Here is a 22,449-nt window from a genome sequence, read left to right as displayed (position 1 = left end):
CTCAACTGTAATCAATTAACTGACCAATTATTCTGTGCAATCAGGAGAGCTTTGCTTTTGTTTGTAGAGTTCCTCTCTTTGTAAATACTAAGTTATTGTTGAACGTGAAGAATCTTAAGAACTGTTAAGCGAATAATCGCTTGAGTTCGTGTGACAAGAAACAACAAGATGGAAGGGTAAATAAAACTTTATTATTCAAGTAAGATTTAATAGAGCTCCGTCTTGGAGTGTACAATAAAAGCCGACACTTGAGCTTGAACCTAAGAGGCTAAAAAGTAAACTAAAACTAATTTCAACTAAAGAGATATAGCCGAAGCCGTCAAGATTCTAAGGCTGCTATCACACGGCGGTTTGTTTCGGAAGAACAACTGTTTGAAACAATTTTTCTGCTTTGTCACAACAGCCAATCACCATAGATCGCTTTGGGGTTAACACACGGGAACTGGTTCCCCATTACAAACAAGCTGATAGCTGATTGTTTGAATACGAACAACTTGCAATTTTGTTGGAAAGGAAGGAAAAAGTCGCACGTCTTTCTTTCAAAAGTAAACTAGTGAAAAATATTGTCTCTCTAACTCAGCAAGTAGAACTTCGCGGTTAAATACCGCTCTTCCTCATTATGCGTTCAGACGAGATTCTAAAACTACGTTCTGGCCGGAAGTAGTAAGTTTAAGTTAAGAATTTGAAAAGAAATGATTTTATTACAAAATTCAACTCTTAATAAAATTAACATAATCCTTACATGTTAAACTCAGACTACTACCTTTTTTTTTTTTTTTTTTTTTTGCTAGACTTTTTACATGCCAGTATAATTTACTTAATTATTGCAGACCTAATCAGCTCAACATTGAGCGTTTTATTCGCAAGAATAATGATAGTTGCAATATACTTCGCTTATAAGCATAGAAGGCGATACATAATGCCTGTCTTTTGCTGCTTGTATCAGCATTTTCTCGCCGAACAATGCGCTAGCCTAGTAAATGATGTGTGAAAGTAGATAACTATTCGCTTTTATGAATTCTCTTTCGCTGATATTGCAGTTCAAGAATCCCGAACGCGCCGAATTAATTACGTCTGACTATTATTCACGTGCTATGGGGTGGATAAACAATTCGGTCAGCGACTCAGACCTCTTTTGTGTTCTTTCTGAGCGTTCAATCTGTAACATAGGATAATTTTATAAATTATCACTCCGCAAATTTCAGTGCCTTAAATAGCGCACGTTAGATTGGCATTTCCTGACGTAATGTGTACTTCAAACATACCGCATGTACCGACGAGAAATTTTTAAGTTGATAGTAGGAAGATTTTACGTAAATATAACACGTAACGAATATCACATGCTTCTCCATCCTGCATTACTTGATCCATGCTGCATTACTTGATGCATTCTTGATGAAAGGCATTACTTGATCCTTCTAGCGACCTTGAAGATCTGTGGGTCAGACCCCGGGAAGCGTTCAAAACATTTCTCGGTTCAAATCGTTCATTCATTTACCCTCTACAACTTGATTTATCGGGTTTCTTTTCCAGTAATTTTGTGCAGCCAGGATAATATAGGGAATAATATCAGTACCCACATGCATTCTTGTGGTAAACATTTAGTCCATCCCGATGATACGTGGTTTGAACTCTGGCAAGGACACAGTTGATTGTTCCCACTTTCGTTCGAGAAATCTATAATTCTCTGGAAATCCCGCATTACATACAGAAGTCCTACATTTTATTCCAAAATATCTCCGTCTTTGATATGTTTCCAAAAATGGCCACGATTCCGTAAATATTTTTAAGTTTCATAACTGATGAAAATATTGTAAGAGCTTCTCCATAGAATAGTCGTAAAGGTAGATATTTATTTGTTTATTACAGGAAAAAAATATAAATATTATCAATAATAACGTAATTGCTATTTCTAGATGTGGGTTCCAGTAAACTCGTGCATTGCACAAAATTGAGTGTATTTGAAAAAAAAATAAAAACATTTTCGGTTTATCTTTCACCATTTTTATCTTGTAGAGACATCAGGTGTTTTTTAAAACAGGAGACTTGAAAAATGAGCGATACCCTCGCCGGGACTCAAACCACAGACCTCTCGAATACGCGCCGAGCGTGCTGACCACTACATCACGAGGGCATGCTAAGAAGATGGGAGAAATACCCTACATACTCCCCCTTTTAAAAGGCGACTGAGAATTTGGGGACCCATTCGCCAAATCCTGTTTGTGGAAAACCGTCATCCACCACCTTTATTAATTCGGCGCCATTGTAGAATTATTAGGTTATTTTGAAGCTAGAAATGGGAGAAATGAGCAATGCCCTCGCCAGGACTCTGTCGATACGCGCCGAGCGTGCTGACAGTTATACCACGAAGGCATGCCGAAAGGTGGAGAGAAAATACTTATATTAGAAAACAAATCTTAGAAAACGAATGATGCACTTACATTCTCTACAGAAATTTAAATCGCTTGTAAAAAGGGTAAAGCAAATAATTCATGCATAAAATTTCTTTGGATTAGTTTGAGGAATGCTGTGGAAGAGAAGAAATATGTAGAGGATTTTAACTTTTTAAAAAGGACAGACATTGTTGAAGGAAAGTTATCAGATAAACAACATATTCAATAAAATATTACATTTGGAAAGATGATAAGCAGCTTTTATTTATTTACACGATTTGTGACAACATTTCTTCGTCCATAATCATTCGTCATAACCGAAGTCGAATATAAAGTATAATAAATTATGTCTTTCTAACCTGATAACCTAAATAAAAGTCGAACATAAAGTATAATAAATTATGTCTTTCTAACCTGATAACCTAAATAAAAGTCGAACATAAAGTATAATAAATTATGTCTTTCTAACCTGATAACCTAAATAAAAGTTGAATATAAAGTATAATAAATTATGTCTTTCTAACCTGATAACCTAAATAAAAGTCGAATATAAAGTATAATAAATTATGTCTTTCTAACCTGTCGGCGAGATCATACTCTCCATTAGCGCCGAGTATGTTACCTTTACACCACGAAGGCAAGTCAGAAGGAGGGAGAAAATAACCTTATACCTTTATAATGTTCTATATGTTACAAAGCAGATACAGGATTAAAAAAATGGCGCTACTTTCTCTTCAGTTGCCAATGGGGCATATAATGTTGTCTAAATATCCAAAAGATTAGGAAGAGAGAACGTGGTCTAGCTATAGGGAAACAGCTTGCTTGATCATTTTTAAAAAATTTTGCAAAAAGAGCAATATATCTCTTGAAACGCATAATTATTGGCTTCAGAATTTTTCCTAGCTGTCTGAAATCCCGTGTAAACACTTCGTTGACACTTAATTTTCAATATCTCTCCTCTTCAACGTCCCTTAAAACGTCCTTTAAATATATTTAAAATAATATAAATATAAATATATAAATATCAATATTTAAAATAATATAAATATAAATACATAAATAATAAAAAAAATCTGAAATGTTTCAGATTTTAAATTACGTCCAAAGGGGCGTTTTTTTAACGTTTTGAGTGTTACCTTTATTTATTAAATATCATGTTCTTTGCACTTAAACCATAAAATTCAGTTCAAGAGCAATATCGCAAAATAATGTTAAATTAAGCATATCTTTAGAATTTCCGATATACACAGCCTCGCGAGCTGGAGATAAAAGTATTTTTTTTAATATATAACGTTGCCATTTCTCGCTTTTAAAGCATTGAGTTTGTAAATCAAAAATTCGTTAAAGTTTTACAAAATATAAAATCTATAATAAAACAAATTCCAAATTTGGGATTTCAGATGCCCATATTCGCAGTAGGATTTCGTCATTCAAAATTCGATGGCTCTATGTACCATTGTTTTATCACAATGCGAGAAATAGACAATCATTTATGCAGATTTTTCATTATTTAATTTCTTCAAATATAATGCAGGACTCTAACATTTTGTGGCAACAGTTTGAAAAGTGAACCGACGTTTATGAGTCCGACGCAATATGCCAAAACGAAAGCAATAGTCCTTCGGGACTGAAATCCCTTTGGACTAATAAATATTTAAAATAATATAAATATAAATGGTACTTTTCCGTTTTGCCGGCGCAAGCGATAAAGTTGCCAATAATGGTACAACCGATGCCAAACGGAATATTCTCGCTGGTAACCTTTTACGCCTCATTTTCAAAACAAGTCGCAGCTTTTTCTTATCAGATTGATTGTTTTTTTCAATACTGGCATATAATAGCATAGAATTTTTATCAGATAGTTCAGCTTTATGTCTAAGGCCATTTTCGGTAATTAAGTCAATTAGAATGCAATCACAGTGCTTACCTGAAGCCGAAAATATAGAAAAGGTAAAATCAAGGGTTAAATTCAATTCTAATGAGAATGCATTAGCGAAGTAAAGCACTGCAGTTTTACATAATTTCTGAGTAAGCTATTCGTACGAATTGAAATATTCCTTGCATATAAACTTGTGTCCCAAATTAAGATTTAACTTGAAATTAATGTAGATAATTACTGAGAGCATTAGAATTTTGTAGAGTAGTTTACGTGAGATGAGATCGCTTGGGGTCACGTGATATGAACCGGCGAATCAGGATGGTGAACCATGAAAGCATAGTAAATTCTTAAATTAATGTTTTTTTACAAATTTATTGTCTTTATTTATTGGCTTTTTATAACATTTTAAGCGATATTAAAATGTTTATGCCTTCAAAAAAAGAATTCTTAAAACTAACATTTTTTTTAATATTTTTATGTGTATCTGTCGCCAATAAAATCTGCTTGGCGAGATTTGCGCCGGCGAAACGGAAAAGTACCATATAAATATGTAAATATAAATATTTAAAATAATATAAATATAAATATATAAATATAAATATTTAAAATAATATAAATATAAATATATAAATATAAATATTTAAAATAATATAAATATAAATATATAAATATAATATAAGTATAAATATATAAATATAGTAAATATAAATATAAATATAATATCTAAAACAATAAATAAAGCATTACAAAGCATCACAATGATACAGAAAACCAAAAATTCCATCAGAAAGGATTCAAACTTTTGCAACATCATGTTTATTTAATTTCTGATATTTTCAGATGTTTGGAAAGAAACGAAACGAAAATTAAGACATTACTTTCTTTTCTTCTCCTCCGTTTGTTTACATTTCTTTACGTCAAAATCAGAAAAAATTTCCTGAAGCTATAGTAAACACCGCAGACAGACTTTCTTGTTCGTGAATTTAAACATTCTGTAATTATATATCATTCCAAGTTTCAGATCTTTGTTTATAAACCTCAAATTTTATGCAGTTATTTGAGAAAGAAAAATTCATTTTTTTATTCCGTTTTTGTTTTCCGTTAAAATCTTTGGAGATTTAAATTAGTCTCCTTTCAGGAAAATTTCACTTATTTTTGATTCAGGAACATACATTTGGGAAACTGAATTTAATCTGTTTTCATTCAAGCAGTACATTTGCTTCAAACGAAAAATTTTTCTTTTAAAACACAAATTTTTTATCTAAAGCGCTTTTTCGATTGCATTCAAATTTCAAGTAGTAATTATAAATGCAACTCCGGATGTAACTTTTCATAATATTTTTTGTTCTAATTTTTTTTTCCTTTATTCATTTAATTTCTATGTATCATAAAAATTTATACACAAAAGCTAAAAAATTAAATTCATGACAGTTTTATGTATGAATATTTAGAAGAAACTTTCATATTTAATTAAAAAGAATAAGTGGCAATTTTAAAAACTAGCATAAAATGCAAGCTTTAAAATATTACAAGCAATAAAACTGGTAACTGTATTTTTAAACATTAATGATAATTTTGCTTATAAATGTTTTGTTAAAAACTATGAATGAAGTATTCGTAGTTTTTCGGATATATCAACCTGTCCTGTTATTTTAACTTAAAAGTATATTCAAACTTTTCAAAGAAATATAACAGCAAAATATTACAGAATTTTCATTTAATACATACAAATCATTGAAGTTTCAGACTTATAAAAGTTAAATATCGATGATGACTGATATCGATTTGCATAATGAATTTACCGTATTTAAGGCTGTTGGATTTAATTAACAGAACATGTTAAAGCCTAGTATCGATTTATCAATATCGTATTAAATATATGAGTTAATTTCAAAAATAACTATTGAATAATGCAGCAAAATCAATTAATAAATAAAATCAAATAGAAACTAAAATTCTGTAAGTGAAAAAACATTTTGAAATATGAAAGTGTGCGTGGAAGTATTTCAATAAATATTTAATAAATATTTAAACAAAGTATTTTAAATATGGGAAGTTACGTGGAATACTAAAACACCTTACAAAAACCTCATATTACTAATTTTCTTTGAAACTTGTAAAAAATTACAAATGTTGGATTTATCCAATGAAGTTTAACATAGGTACTTTTAGATTGAACATCTTATTTTCTAAAATAATTTTTCTTCATAAATTAAAAAAAAACTCTCTGTCCTTTAGATTGAAATTTAATTATTTTGAACTGTTTGCGTAACTCACAGCATCATCTTAGACGAACTCTTTCGATGCATTCTCTTCCTTTCTTATAAACGATCTTCTTCCGCTACTAGATGTATAGGCTGTTGTCATTTCATTTCAAACATAGTTTTCTCCCTTTCGCAATTCTCCATTCTTTACTCTGCTCTTCGATTCATTATTATTGTTATTGTTATTATTATTATTTAAGAAAATAAATGCAAAACAACTTATGTTCCACACGGTATGCCATGAGGCTTACAAAAATAAGTAAACAACTCATTAATACAAAGGCGATACAATATAACAATAATAAAATACAATAATACAAAAATCAAAAAAAAAAAATTCTGAGAGCTTTTCAGATTTCATATTACTCTCAAAGGGGCGTCATTTTAATGTTTCGTTTGTTACCATTATTTATTAAATATCATGTTCTTCGTACTTAAACCATAAATTCAATTGAACAGTAATATCACAAAATATTTAAAAGAGCATATCTTTAGAATTCCCGATACACAGTTCCGCACACTGGAGATAAAAAGGTCTCTCCATCCCTTAGAGTGTTGCCATTGCTCGCTTTTAAATCATTGAGTTTGTTAAACAAAAAATCGTTAGAGTTTTACAAAATATAAAATAGATGATCAAACAAATTTCAAATTTGGGCTTTCAATATGCCCATATTCGCAGTAGGATTACGTCATTCAAAATTGGATGGCTCTAAGTATTATCCCAATCTAAGCTTTATCCCAATGCGAGAAACATATACATTTATGGCAGATTCCTCATTATTTAATTTATTTAAACATAATACAGGGCGATAACATTTGGTGAGAACAATTTGAAAAGTGATTCGCCTTTTTTACTGAATCAACGCAAAATGCCAAAACGGAATTAATAGCCCTTCTGGGCTAACAGCCTTTCGGCTGATAAGAATTATGAATTTCGTACATATGCATTATCATCCGATTCAAACTTCCAGTACAGAACGCTGTTTCGAATATGGAGTGGGTCCCAGAAATCCCAGTATTATTTGATTGTAGGGCTACCTGCGAGGCAGATTTTCTGTTTGAAGATTCCATCAAGTAAGTTATGGGTTTGATATCGCCGTCTTTCAGCAGATCTTCGCTGATTTCGTTACTCCATTGGTCTTCCGCAGAAGTTGCAAAAAGGCTCCTCAAGACAGCATTTCAAGAGACATGGTCATCGCGATGGCAAGAAGAAGAGACTGGAAGATTTACTTACAACATCGTCCCAATACCTTCTCTCAAGAGGCTGAAATGCAACCGACTCTTCTTCCAAGCCTGTACCAACCACGGGAAATTCCCAGCGTATTACAGACGATTCCTCAGACGGGACGTCAACTGTTCTTGCGGTTTTCGCGGGGAAGACGCGGATGCACTTCATTACCTGCTCTCCTGCCCTCTGACAGAGCACCTTCGACAGCAGTTCTTTCCTTCCGACTGCATCACATATCCTGTGAATAGACTGTTCACGGACTATTACTGGAACAAGGGCATCTTAGAGATAATGAAGCAAGTGAATGAAAATAATTATATCCAAGAAACTAAAGACTAATGTAAAATGTAGAAAGGCGGCCTAACCGTCAGATTGCTAGCAATGACTAGGATGACTTCCTAACCCTGTAGTGCCATTCACTTAGTTTGGCGGAACAGGTTAAGTAAAGTGACTATCTACTCCATTGGTTTGGGTCAGACGATGCTGAATTCGTAACTTGACGTAAAACCGGATTAAACAGCTATGATTTCTCTTCCAATCTGGAGCAATATAGGCACCTTTCAGGGCAGGGTCTTCAAGACAAGTTTTTTGTGAAGATCCCTTCTTCTTTTTGTGAAGACTGCTTCGCAATAACTTTGCACAGAGTTTGAGAACATCTCTACTGAAATAATGAGGGGGCTGACGTGCAGAAGGGGTGCCAATCATAGGATGCTTGTGCGTGTCAGAAATGACCTCAAAAATGCGACCGATGGAAGCTACAACGTTTATTTACATCTGTACAAAATACGTAACAATATTTAGATCCGAACAGAATAAAGAATTTAATAAACAGTAATATTACAAATAATACTAAAGTTCTGTAATTCCCAGTGCTTCTAGCTAAAACATAAGGGCTATAAGTAATAATACTACAATAGCATTATTACTTTAGGAAATACATACAGGAATCGAAATAATAATAAAATGGTACACAAAAATAACAATAAAATGGAAATATGATGCAACAATAATATAGTACATTAATACAATAATACATGGAAAGGATAATAATTCAATAATACATAAAAATAATTACAATAATACTAAAAGCTTAAACAACAAATGAAGCTGCTCAAGACATCAAAAGCCTCAGAATTCTTAATAAGATTAAAGAAAACAGGATGTAAAGTCATTAGTTGATTTTGGAGCAGGAGTCTGGATAAATATGCAATGCTCTCACCAGGACTCGAACATGGACCTATTGAATAGGCTCCAAGTGAGCTATCGTTAAACCACGAAATGAATGCTAGAAATGGAAGAGGAATGCTGGAAAAGGAATCCACGAAGGAATGCTGAAAAAAAGCGAAAATACCTTGTATACTCCCTCTTCTAAAGGACGAATCGAGATTAAGGGATCCAGTCATCAAATCCTGGTGGGGACAATTTATTGTCCACCACCTTTTTGTTTGGCCACCACTGTAGAGTCATTATTTTGATGCAAGACACAGAATAAATATGCAATTCCCTCGCCGGGACGCATATTTCACAAGTGCACATCTGCGTAGCCACCGAGGGAGTGGCTTCCGGGATGGACCAATGGGCATTCAGTAATATTTCTGTCATGTCACATGACCTTTCGCGTGCTTTAAGATTTAAGCAATATGGTTGAAAATATTTTGCCACGCAATTTTCTGCACAAATTCGTTTATTTCTTCTGAAAATTTTCATTGCGAAATTATATCAAATATAAGCAATTGTGAAGATTTCACTACCTGGTTGAAAGTATTTAAAATAAATACGAACACATGTTGGACACTCCTCAAAAATATCCACGTCAAATATTACTTAATAAGTGCTAAATAAAATGAAGAAAGGTAGGTGTGTAGGTATACTTAATTATGGCAAAGCACACTGGGGCTATCTGCCTAAGGGAGGGATGCCTTCGTTTAGGAGTTTCTAAGGGAAACTGGCTCGTATACACGTTACACATGGGGAAAACCGCGAAAACACCCATGCAGCCAGCCCGTTCGCGGGATTCGAACCTCGGACCGAACTCCCAGTGTGCATCGACTTTACCGCTCGGCCGCTGGTGGGCTAAGATGAGGAAAGAAATCTGTGATAAACATCTGGGCCCAAATGCTATCTTTACATAAAACCATGCATATGAGAAAAGTATTTACACCAATATTATATATGTAAATAGAAGTCAGCACTTTTTACTGTTGTCTATATGAAAAGGATGTTCTAAAATAATAGCCAATGCAGAATTTTATTTAAAGTGAACTTTTTTGTATACGAACTAATTTGCATTCGTATATATTTAGTGTGTTCAATTTCACATTTACTAACTGCTCATTCTTAAATGTATTGTCTACACAAGAAATACTCATCAAACAGAATGATTTTATCTTATTCACAACGAATATATTCAATTTATTCACATATAACTTATAATGTTAACAATGGATATAATCATATCATACACAATATGTATTCTGAATCTTAAACTTTCAAAATCAAAAGAATGCAAGCGCTGAAACAAGAAAACACTAGATTCATTGTAACGCTTCCAGTTGTTTTCAGCTCAATAATATTTTTAATAAAAAAACTATACACTTGAGTTTTATTAATCCACAGGTGTTAGTAAATGCATAATATGCAAGGCTAATTGTATCCTGAGTAATTTTCTCGATGTCGAGAGCGGTAATATACCGTAAACGTCCATCCAAATATCAATGCGTGATAAAAATCGTGAAAATGAAATGTCAGCGCTTAATTAAGCTTATTAAGAGATTTTATGCTGTTATGCAATGCATTTATAACTGTGAAACAAATGCAAATTAAAACGTAAACAACATACGCTCACATGCACAAAGATTTAGCGTCACAAGAGCAATACAAGCTCATTGGACCATTTTCGAAACCCCTCCCTCAGTGTCTAAGCTGATGTGCACTTGTGAAATATGCGTGGCGAAGCAGAGAATGCTCCTCAAAGCAGATGGTAGAATTACACCTGCAAGAAATAGGTAGCTACAATCCCATTTTTGGCGCAGAACAGCCCCGAGGGACGTATCCGATGACTTTCCATTTCTTCGTTTTTTTGCGATCAACTACCCAAGATGAATTTCGGCTCAGCAGTATGTTAAATGCCACCACGCTGCAAGCGAGATTCAAAAGTATGGTAGCTAGCTCTTTTACCACCACACATATGGCTTATTGAGCTTTCTAAATAAGCTGGGGTACATAACAAATAAAGATATCCAGTTTGCTTGTTTACATAAGTTAGAGCCATAATGACCAAAGTAATGATTTGAAATTTTCCAAGATTTTCTAACAAAAATTAGGTAATTTTTGGATTGTTTATTGCGCAAATGAGCGAGCGGTGTACATAAGTAACCTGCATTATGCACAGACTTCTCTCTAATAGGATCAGAAATCGGCCTAAATGTGATTTTCATGCTCCTTCGTGTGAATCAACATTTACGTGCGAGCAATGATAAGAGAACGGATCCGAAACTCCTCTACTGAACCGTGGTTCACTAATCTAGCCCAGAAGCCAATTTATCACATCATCTAGTTTCATAGTCTTGTTCCATAGTTATGATCGTAGATTGATGTCTCTAACGCTCCCATTAATCAACTTAACTCCTTCAGCTCCCATCACTCAAGTTATCTGACCTCTGCTTATTACATTAATCGTCAGCGAATGACTTTAAGCCTAGCAAATCTCAAACGGAGATCTTCCATTATCTCATTTGGTCCTATTATGCATAGAGGGATTTAATGCCCTATTAATTTTAACAACTTTCTTATGTCGTGATTTCTAAACTTACGTATTTTTTAATTCTGATTTTTACGTTTATAGTTTTATCCTATAAATTAAAGTAGCAAATTATAAAATGTTTGAGTTAGGTTTTCATTAAGTTGTACTTCTTATTCTTCACATGGCACCTTTTCTTGAATCTCTTTCGATATGCGATGAAACATTTCTTAAAACATAAATCAGTGCTTATATTTAATCAATTTATAAGGTATTTCTCCCACCTTCCTAGCGTGCCTTCGTGGTGTAGTGGTTCTGCACGCTGGGCCGGTATCCCAGAGGTTCGTGGTTCGATTCCCGGCGAAGGCGGTTGCTAATTTTTCATCTCTCCGGCTTTTCCAATTAGCCTAATCTCTCTACAGTGGCGCCCGAACTAAAAGGCTGTTGAATGAGGATTCTCCACACCTAGGATTTGGCGACTGGGTCCCCTAAAAACCCCAGTCGCCATTTAAGGGGACTCATACACCTTAAAACTCATAAGGTCTTCGAATATGTGACTGTTGCCAGAATTGGGATAACTTATTTATTTTAAAAGCAATTACTTCCAACTTTTTACAGCTGACTACATAATATAGCTGCTTTCTGAAATAGCAATCAAAAAGTTTGTGTTGCCACAAATATGTTTATAATTTAGTCCGCTTTGTGACAAAAGTTTTCGTCATGCTTCCACCTTGCGCGCACGGTTTAAAACATTCTGTTACATAATTAGATCGCATATTTAATATGTAGCTTTCATAACATTTGCAAACTATTGTGAACCAAAAATTCTAAGAATTTCATGTTAAATTTTTATTTTATTTGTAGTTGAGTTTATAAAATGTATTTTATTAAAAAAATCTGTAATGCTTTTGTGCATAAAATTTTTTAATATTAAAATTTTCATCAAATTTTTGGTTCAGGTAGAAGATAGTGCCTATATAAAGAATTCCATCAACTTTCAAGTACGTACAATTAGACATTTTTAAAATACCATGCGCGCAAGGTTGAAATATGACGAAATATTTTGTCACAAAGTGGATTAAATTACAAAAATATTTGTGGCAACACAAACTTTCTGGTTACTAGTTTCCAAAGCAGCTATATTACGTAGTCAGCTGTAAAACGTTGGAAGTAATTGCTTTTAAAATAAATAAAATAGCCCAATTCTTGCAACAGTCACAAGGAGTTTAAGGTGTATGAACTCCCTTAATAATGGGAGTATATACGGTATTTCTCTCGCTTCCCTAGCGTGCCTTACTGGTGTAGTGGTTCTGCACGCTGGGCCGGTATTCCAGAGGTCCTTAGCTCAATTCCCGGCGAAGGCAATTGCTTATTTTTCATCTTGCCTGCTTTCAAAAAATATCCTAATGTCTCTACAGTGGCGCCCGAACTGAAAAAAAATGGATTGTGGTTGATGACTCTCTACACCCATGATTTGGCGATTGGGTCCCCTAAAAACCCCAGTCGCAATTTAAAAGGGGAAGTATATAAGGTGTTTCTCCCGCCTTCCTAGCGTGCCTTCGTGGTGTGGTGGTTCTGCACGTTGAGCTGGTATTCCAGAGGTCCGTGTTCGATTCCCGGCGAAGGCGGTTGCTAATTTTTCATCACTCCGGCTTTTCCAATTAGACTAATGTCTCTAAAAATTAAATAAAAATGCTTTGCTGTATTTATGTAATTCTTGTTGGTTCCCTGGAATAATTTGATAGACTTGTAACATTCCAAAAATTTTTATAGTTACCCAAGTATCACAGCAACGTCGCAAACTCGTCGCGGTTGTTGTTGCAATATGTCGTCTTTAAGACGCCCAGATGTCTGCGAAAACCAGTTTTGCAACCGTTGCAAAGACGTCTTTATTACGTCTTTGTAGATGAGGCTTCTGTCGCATAGACGTCGTTATTGCGTCTTTCGCAGGTGATATTTTAGTTTTGAAAGCATCGTATCACGACGCCTAAACGACGCCTAAATGTTCGCGAAATTCCACCTTTTTGCAACAGTTGTAAAAATGTCGTTATTATGTACTTGTGTTACATATTGACTTATGCAGAAAAATAAGCTTAATAATTAATATATTTTTCTTCTTTTTTAAAATTTTGTATTCCTTGTATTTTTCTAAAGTTTAAATATTTTATCATTTCCTGAAAACCAGAAGATTTTACATTTTTTTTTTCTCTTTAGATTAAATATGCGTAATTAATAATAGCTTTAATTATTTTCAGTACTTTAAACTATAGTTTTTAAATTTCTCTTTAGACTAAATATGCATAGTTAATAATAGCCTTAATTGTTTTCAGTACTTTAAACTATAGTTTTTAAATAACTTAAATTTTAAGTTACGATTATTTAAGATTTCATCTTTTTTTCCCTTAAGTGAGAGTAATTATGAAAGTGCTTATTATAAAAATATCACATTAATAGTAGGTTTTAAGTAAATAAAACTCAATCAGACATAAATAAAAGTAAAGCTATAAATGAGGGTAAAAAAAGAGCGTTTCTGATTATAACAGCATTATCACATTTATTTCTGTTAAATCTCAGAAACATTGAAAATTGCCCTTGAGAAATTAGGAGGCGGTTCTTAAGGTAACTTAATCAGTATTTTACCTGAACTCAAGTATAAATTTATTCGAATTTCATAGTAAAATATATAACCATTAAATTATATATTTCCAAGATATGCAAATGAAAGACTGTATAAAACAGTTAATAAATGTGATCAAAAACATTTCATACAAAAATATGCCTAAATCTAATAACCAAAAACAATTTCCCATATTCATATCTAAAATGAAATAATAGCCTAACAAACAAGATACATGACAGCCCTATTGAAGAAAAAACATGACCTAGTAGTGTTTGAAAGTATAAATGTCAGAGGGAAGGTAACAAAACTAAAATTTCCAATTAATGAAACATTTATTTGTGTTTTTTAAATAGTAAGCAATTAAAAGTGCAATAATTATGGATTGCAGTGTTTACTAGTAATACTGATGTTTCTTAACACCATAATTTCGATCATATGTTAATGTATTTACTTAGTTTCTATATCTTAGAATAGTGGTAGATTACAATGATTACTTCATGCACTTTTTATAATCAATAACTTTCCTTTTGTTACTGTACAGAAATAGTGTAAATAATATAGTATATGATAGTAAGCTAAGTACGTTAAATAGCACACGATGAAACTTTTTGTTTCTATTTAATTTGAATTTCTTTGTTATCACCAGCACATGAAAAGTAAGCGAAGAAAATAGAATATACTTAAATTTAATAAAAAATAAAGGTTAATCTTTGGACTATGGTAACTTGGCGATTTTTTGGCGAAAATTTGGCGACCAACCCTGCTACAGCAACCTGCTAGTTTTTGTTTGGACGCCATTTTGTTTTCACGAAGTAAAGGCACTTTTTTTTTTCAACATGTTTTTCCAACAATCAGCTAGCCGAATTACACTTATGCTAGAACTTTTATGAAACAAAAATGCTTAATCATGACGAAGATTAGGTGCGAAATTGGGAGAAAGTGCAGAATCGCAAACTGCTTGCCGCGTTTTTAAGAATTGCACATACACGGTATCCATGTACACGTCGACCTATTTTCACTTAAAAAAACATCTCAGAATTGCACAAAAATGGCATTGCGCACACACTTGACTTTATTCATGTACACTGCTAAATTCCTAGCTCGTAACCTTTATCGCCTTACCAAAATGTCGCCAAACTACCTGTTACCATATTCCAAAGATTAGCCAAAATAAATTATCATTCAGTACAATTCTCATTTTGATCATTTATTACCCTTGTTTGCTCTTCCGCATCCTTCTGTAAGAGAACCAGTACAAATTCTGGATAATACGGAAACTGATGTAAATTCATTCTCATTTGTCTTGTATATGTATGGTAGTAGGATTGATGATAAAGTTGGTTTCGCTTATGTTATTTTTAAAGATTATATTGAAATTCAGTGTCACCAATTTCGCATTATAAATGAATGTACTATATATATTTCTGAGCTTCTGTGTATTAATTTTGCAATCAGATGGATAATTAGCCAGGATGGACGTGGTTCCAGCTATTTAATCTGTACGGATTCACTCTCTTCTCTGGAATCCCTCAAAAATACCTCTTTCGGTAATGATATTATTGTTAATATACAGCACAGCAGTCTCTCGGAGATCTGGAGAAGAAGGGTATTTCAGTGTTTTTTACATTCAACTATCAAAGCCCACACAGAAAACCTTTTTCTCTTAAAATTAATCCACATTATCCAAAGAAAGCGCGTTATCGTTAAGAGCTAAAAGTTAATTTCAGTAAGACATTTTCTAGAAACGAAACTTTGTATTTTATTTTCGTTCATTTTTACTTCCTTGTACGAAATAAAAATTAAGTATTGTAATCGCGAAAAGTTTCAGGCAGCATATTTCAACGAAAATATCCATTTTGACCGCTATCGAATGAAATTTAACGATGTCTTTGCGTGATATCTGTACGTAAGGACAGAATAAAAGGCTCTTTTCCTCCAAAAAAATTATAAAACTGCTTTAAAATTAATTCTGAAGAGAATTTTTCGTGGCGTCTGTACGAACGTATGTACGTACGTACGTATCTCGCATAACTCAAAAATGACTACCCTCAGAACGTTGAAATTTTGTATATAGGACAGCTATAACATGTAGATGTGCACCTCGTATTTTGGTTGCAATCGTCAGCACCAAACGTATATTAATATATTTATATATATATCCGCTCTGTTACTCGGCTCAGTGATCTCAGTTTCTTTACTCATATGTTTGTAAATTGTACACTTTTTTGCTTTAAAAATGATTGAATTATGATGTTCTTATCTCCCGGTTAAGGTTTTTATGCCTTTAGTATATCTGTATGCAATATTTTTAGAATTATCAACAATTTTATAGTTGTTTAAGTGCCGCTAAGCCTAATAATGTTTTTGATGGCGACCATTGCTTGTTTACATTTGAAACAGCAGAATAGTGGATTTGTTGACAATCTAGAGAAAGTTAGCTTCGCAACAACAAAGATAACGCCTTCATTTATTATCGCCAATTAAATCATGCTTAATCCTTTCTGGAATATTTTCGAGGAAATAAGTGTTTAAGATTTACTTCATAATTTTTAATACACATGTTTTGAGTTTTTATGTATTTTTGCCTTCTCGCGAAGTGAGAACTGAATTGATTGAATGAGAAATACTCAATCGTCTGTGAAAAACTGTTTCTTTTTGGTTTTGTTTGCTTAATTTCTTTTATACATCGTTCTAGCTTTATTATAGTATTTGAATAGAACATGTGGCAACGATTAGATAATTCTATTCTCTAAATGATACAAATTTCGTGCATTATGAGTTATAATATGAACGAAATATAATACTGTTAAGTGAATCTAGCGCCAGACTGTCGCTATGGTAAACAAATACTAGAGTGAATTTTAAAGAATGCATTTATTCTATTGTGGTTTATGCCCTGTCATCGAAGTAGATTTAATTCAATCAAATAACTTTAAATGAAATGCAAGAAAAAATGCGTATAATTTAATATTCCGTACAAGGAAGTCATGTGTGTTCACATCAGATTTTTTTTCTTTGTGTATGATTTCATTGTATTATTGAAAACTGATGATATTACTTACAATTTTGCCTTTTTTACTTACGATTTGTATGTCTCGTATGATACTTTGTGGTGCACGAGGATTTCTTTAAATAAAAAAAAAATGTTCTTTGTAAACTATGTCCTATGTAAACTAGTATTACATGTAATGCAATTAAATGTTTTTTCACAGTGTCTGTTGTTTAGTTTCTGTAGGGTTGAGAGGAGTATTATTATGACTACATGTTAATCAGTTGGAACTCTGACATTCCTTTATTTCAATTTTCTTTTTACGAGCAACAATTAAAAGTAATTAAGGTACTAGCCTAAATTACAGTAACGTTTATAGAGGAAAGCTTTAACCCTTGTCTTTGTAATGTTAGTTCTAATCCCTAAATTTGTAAAACTACAAAAATTGTATAAGCGCTAATAACTGCTTATTGTATTTTATAATTACAAACAATTCTTTTGAGAGCAAAATTTAAACATGCCTAGTATTTCTGCGCATTACAAAAAAACTATCAATAAAGACATAAATTAATAGATTTAGAACTAATTTTTCACAAAGACCAAGAATTTAATTTCATAATTAATAAATTTCATATATAAATGCAACAAAGAATTTCAAAAAAATTAAAACCAAAACTTTTCAAACAAGCAAAATCCCTTTCCAAGAACTCAATGAAATTTAAAGACAAATAAACAGAAACAGAAGATATATTCAATCAACTTCAGTGCTACTTCTTCAGGGGGGCGAATTTTGAAATCAATTGAAATCTCTCTACTACAAAAATCCTTGCTTTCCTGTGTCCAGAATTAGCCGACGAACTATTTCAATGCATTTTAATTACGATAGTTCACCCGAAAATTCTGGCCCTTCCCCAAAGCAATGCATTTATTAGATTATATGAAATTTATTAATTATTAATTTCAATTTTTGGTCTTTTTGTTAAAAATTAGTTCTAAATTTCTTACTTTATGTCTTTAATTATATATACAGGGGTTGGACAAAAATATGGAAACACCTTTAAAAAAACATCTTTCTTTGCTTAATATGGTGTAGGAAACCCGTTGGCATCCAAAACAGCTTGCAGTCTTCTCGGAATGGATAAATACAGTTCCTGTATGTTTGCCAAGGGAATATTATACCATTCTTCCTGCAAAACGGTGGCAAGTTCAGATAACGATGTTGGCGGTGGATAACGAGAACGCACTTTCCGTTCCAATGTAGACCACAAAGGTTCGATAATATTCAAGTCTGGTGACTGTGATGGCCAGGGGAGATGGGACAACTCATCCTCGTGCTCAGAAAACCAGTCCTGGACAATGTGATCTGTGTGAACAGGGGCTTTGTCGTCTTGGAAAACACCATCACCATCGGGGAACAAAGGTTGTAACATGGGATGAACTTGATCGGCCATAATGTTCACATAAGTCTTGGCAGTCATGTGCCCTGACACAGTTATCATGGGGATAGCAGAGAACTACGATATGGCTGCCCAAACCATAACAGAACCCCCGCCATGTTTCACTCTTGGCAACAAGCAGTCTGTATTATAGGCTTGAAATGGCGTTCTCCAGACGTAAACTCGGCCAGAAGTGGGAAACAATGTGAAAGAAGACTCGTCAGACCATATTACTCGCTTCCACTGCTCTATAGTCCAGGCTTTATGACTTAAACACCACCTTTTCCTGTTACGGGGATTAGCATCACTGATGAGTGGCTTCTCAATTACAGCACGGCCAGCAATTCCCTGTTTTTGAAGCTCCCTTCTAATTGTTTTGGTACTCACAGGGTTCGGTAACACAACATTCATTTCAGCAGTAACTTTTACAGCTGTGGTCTTCTTATTTTTCGTCACAATTGCCCTTAATGATCGTCTGTCACGATCACTTAGGACACACGTTCGTCCGCGCTGTGATTTAGCAGATGATGTTTTTCCGCTTTTCAAATATGCGGAATAAATCTTCGATACAGTACCTCTTGAAACACTAAACACCTCGGCTACCTTGCTTACGCAAGCACCTACCATACGTGCTCCAACAATTTGCCCACGTTCGAAGTCTGTTAACCTTGACATAATGCAATGACAACCTCACATAACAGTTCTCCGACAACAACTGAACTGTTTAGCACATTTACGAAGTTGTATAGGTGGCGTCAGTAACCAAAAACGCCAGTGCCACCTACATATTTCATTAAAATTAATCTTTTTTTTCAAACATGCATTTCACAAGGTGTTTCCATATTTTTGTCCATCCACTGTATGTATGTGTGTGTGTAATAATCTTGTATATTTGCCCAGAAGCCTTCATTTTTTGCATTGTATGCACTTATGTTTTAGGCATCGATTGTACGTATTTAAACATTTAAATCCTAAGTCTATGAAAGTTGGAAATGCAAAGGTATGGGTAGAAAACTCCCTTATCAGGCGACATTTTGCGATTTCTCTCCTTACTGGCGATATTCTGGAAGTTTCTGGAAATGTTTTTTTTTTGAAGCTTTGGGACAATTTTAAGAAATTGTTCTAGAAGTAGTTACCCGTTCTGTTTGCAAAGTTCTATATGTATGACGTTGTAACATAAGAGTTGTGAGTTCAGTTTAGAGACCTACGATTGTTTTGCTACTGAACATCTCGCTCGATGGTTCGAATTCCTGTAAATAGACTGGCTGCATGGGCGTTTTCGTGGCTTTCCCCATTTGTAACTTGTATACGAGCCAGTTCCTTTAGAAAGTGTTCCACCAAGGCATCCCTCCCCTTAGGCAGATAGCTTTGCAGTAATGCCTCGAATGCTTTGCCGTAATTAAATAAACCAAACCAAAATTAATCTGTAATTGCTTCACAAAACGCATTTTAAAAACCAAATATACCTCTTAATTATTTAAATCTTTATTTCATTGATATTAATAAGTTCTTTATCGAAATCTTCCCAAATCCTTTAGATCCTTACGTTAAGTTACCTTATTGTGTGTGCGAGTTTATTATCCACAAAAGCATTTTGCCATTTCACATGTAGAATTCCTCACTTTGGATGTAAACTAGTATTACATGTAATGCAATTAAATGTTTTTTCTTATTCTTTCTTATTGGAATTCTAAGTTAATGTTGGAAGTGAAGAATCTAAGAACTAACCGAATAATCGCTTGCGTTCGGTGACAAGATACAACAAGATAGAAGGGTAACTAACCCTTTATTATTCCCATACGATTTAACAATACTCCGCCTGGGAGTGTACAAGCAAAGCCCGCACTTGGACTTGAACTTAAAATACTAAGTATTAAACTAAAACTGAGATTAACTAAAGAAGTATAGCCGAATCTATCAAGGTTCAAATGGAGTTGGCCCCCTTAACTTATTTGACTACGAAGCTTAGCAAGGGCCTGAGTACGGCCGAGCGTAATAACATCTTTGAGAGAGAGAGTGGCCAAAAAGGCAGACGCGCGTAAATCAGAAACTCTGATTCTCTCTGCCTCCGTAAGTAACTTCGTTTTTTAAATACCGCTCCTTCTCATTAAATATTCAGCAAGATCCCAAAACTACGTTCTGGCCGGAAGTAGTAAGTTGAAGTTAAGAATTTGACAGGAAATGAACTTTAACTTAAAATTTAACTGTTAATAAAATTAACATAATCCTTACACACAAACCAAAAAATCCTTAACCTTTCTCTTCAGCCAAACGAGATCTTACAGAGTGTTGCTATTAGATATGATTATAAGTTATTAAGTTTATTTTTGAATTTCTTCAGCAATAAATAGAGTATTTAAAAACAATAAATATATTTCGCGATACTTTCTTTTTCATATTTAAAATTTCAAAACTTCTTCACCAGACAAAGCACTCGAGCCACAGAACAAGCTAAGCAGTTTTAGTTAAAACAAAATATAGAATGAAAGATTTAAAAAAAAATTAACTAACACATATGATTTAGTAAAAGAACTCCAATTGAGTGTTTTACATTATTTAACTCTCCATATTCCAGAAATGTTTCTTTTCTCTCTGTTTCTGAAAACTTTTACCTAGCTTTCAAAAACGCATTGGACAACAGTCTCTTTTATTCAGTCCACAGCGAGAGAGAATGAAACTTTTAGTATTGTACAGTAAGAAGTATGTCACTTTACTCAGTCACGAGTAATGCCAGACTTCCAATTCCATCCGGATGGAAACACAATAAAAGCACTTCTTCTCTTTTCCTCGTCAACAAAGGATTTTCCTAGAGCAGCATAAACTTCATGCGGTATGCGATTGTAAAAGAATTTGCTCTTGCTTGGGTTAAAAACATTATTTATAGCACAGACTACTGTAAGTAAACGTCAGAAGAATTCTGTTTACCACTTGTGTAAGATTTGCACATTGTATTTAGCTAAGAAGTATTTTTGTAGGGAAATTTTTAATTTCACGCATCATCATCGATATACACTCATGTCCATAAATTAAGGATAATGCAAAATCAAGGAAAGGAAGAGTTAGAAGCAAAACAAATGTGACTTATTTGTAAAGCTTATTTATTAAACAAAAGGTAAAGAGCAAAAAAAGATGCTATATGTTTGATATTATTAAAAAAATTAGAGATTTTTTCTCCCTGGAGTAAATTACAAAAAAAACCTTATTTACAAAAAACCAATATTACATGGTTGGTATGATTGTTAATACATTGTATGTCTCCCAGACGATGCAATACAGTCCGTACAACGCCTAGGCATGCTGAGTATCAAATTATCGATCTGATCTTGGGGGATATTACACCACTCAAAATGCAATGCTCTCCGAAGTTCCGATAGACATGTAGGAGGAAGTTGACGGGCTGCAACTCGTCGGCCAAGCATGTCCCACACGTGCTCTATTGGATTCAAGTCCGGAGTGAATGCTGGCCAGTCCATACGGGTGATGAAGGCATTCGCTTACGATGTTTGCACGGTGAGGACGGGCGTTCTCATCCATAAACACAAATTGTGCGCCCATGGCGCCCCGAAACAAACGTACATGTTGTTCCAGAAAGACGTCCCGATAGATTTGGCTTTTCATGGTTCCAATTTGAACATGCAGGTCAGTTCTAGAACCCAGAATAATTCCAACGCAAACGAGCACTCCTGCATCACCGTAACGGTGTCGTTCAATGATGTTTTCTTGTTGGTAACGGGTCCCTAGAGCTCTCCATATGAAAGTCCGGCGAGAATCTGGACTCGTCGGAAAACATCACACAAGCCCACTGTTGCGGTGTCCACAATGCATGCTCTCTACTCCAGGCTAACCACAGGCGACAGTGAGTTGCAGTAAGTGGAACGCATCTGACAGGTCTACGAGCATA

Source organism: Stegodyphus dumicola, chromosome 3 (assembly GCF_044657685.1).
Source record: "Stegodyphus dumicola isolate Sdum_Otavi_A_Nest chromosome 3, ASM4465768v1".
In the NCBI taxonomy this organism is placed as follows: Eukaryota; Metazoa; Arthropoda; class Arachnida; order Araneae; family Eresidae; genus Stegodyphus; species Stegodyphus dumicola.
The sequence above is the reverse complement of the archived record's forward strand: the minus strand, read 5'-3'. Positions refer to the sequence as shown.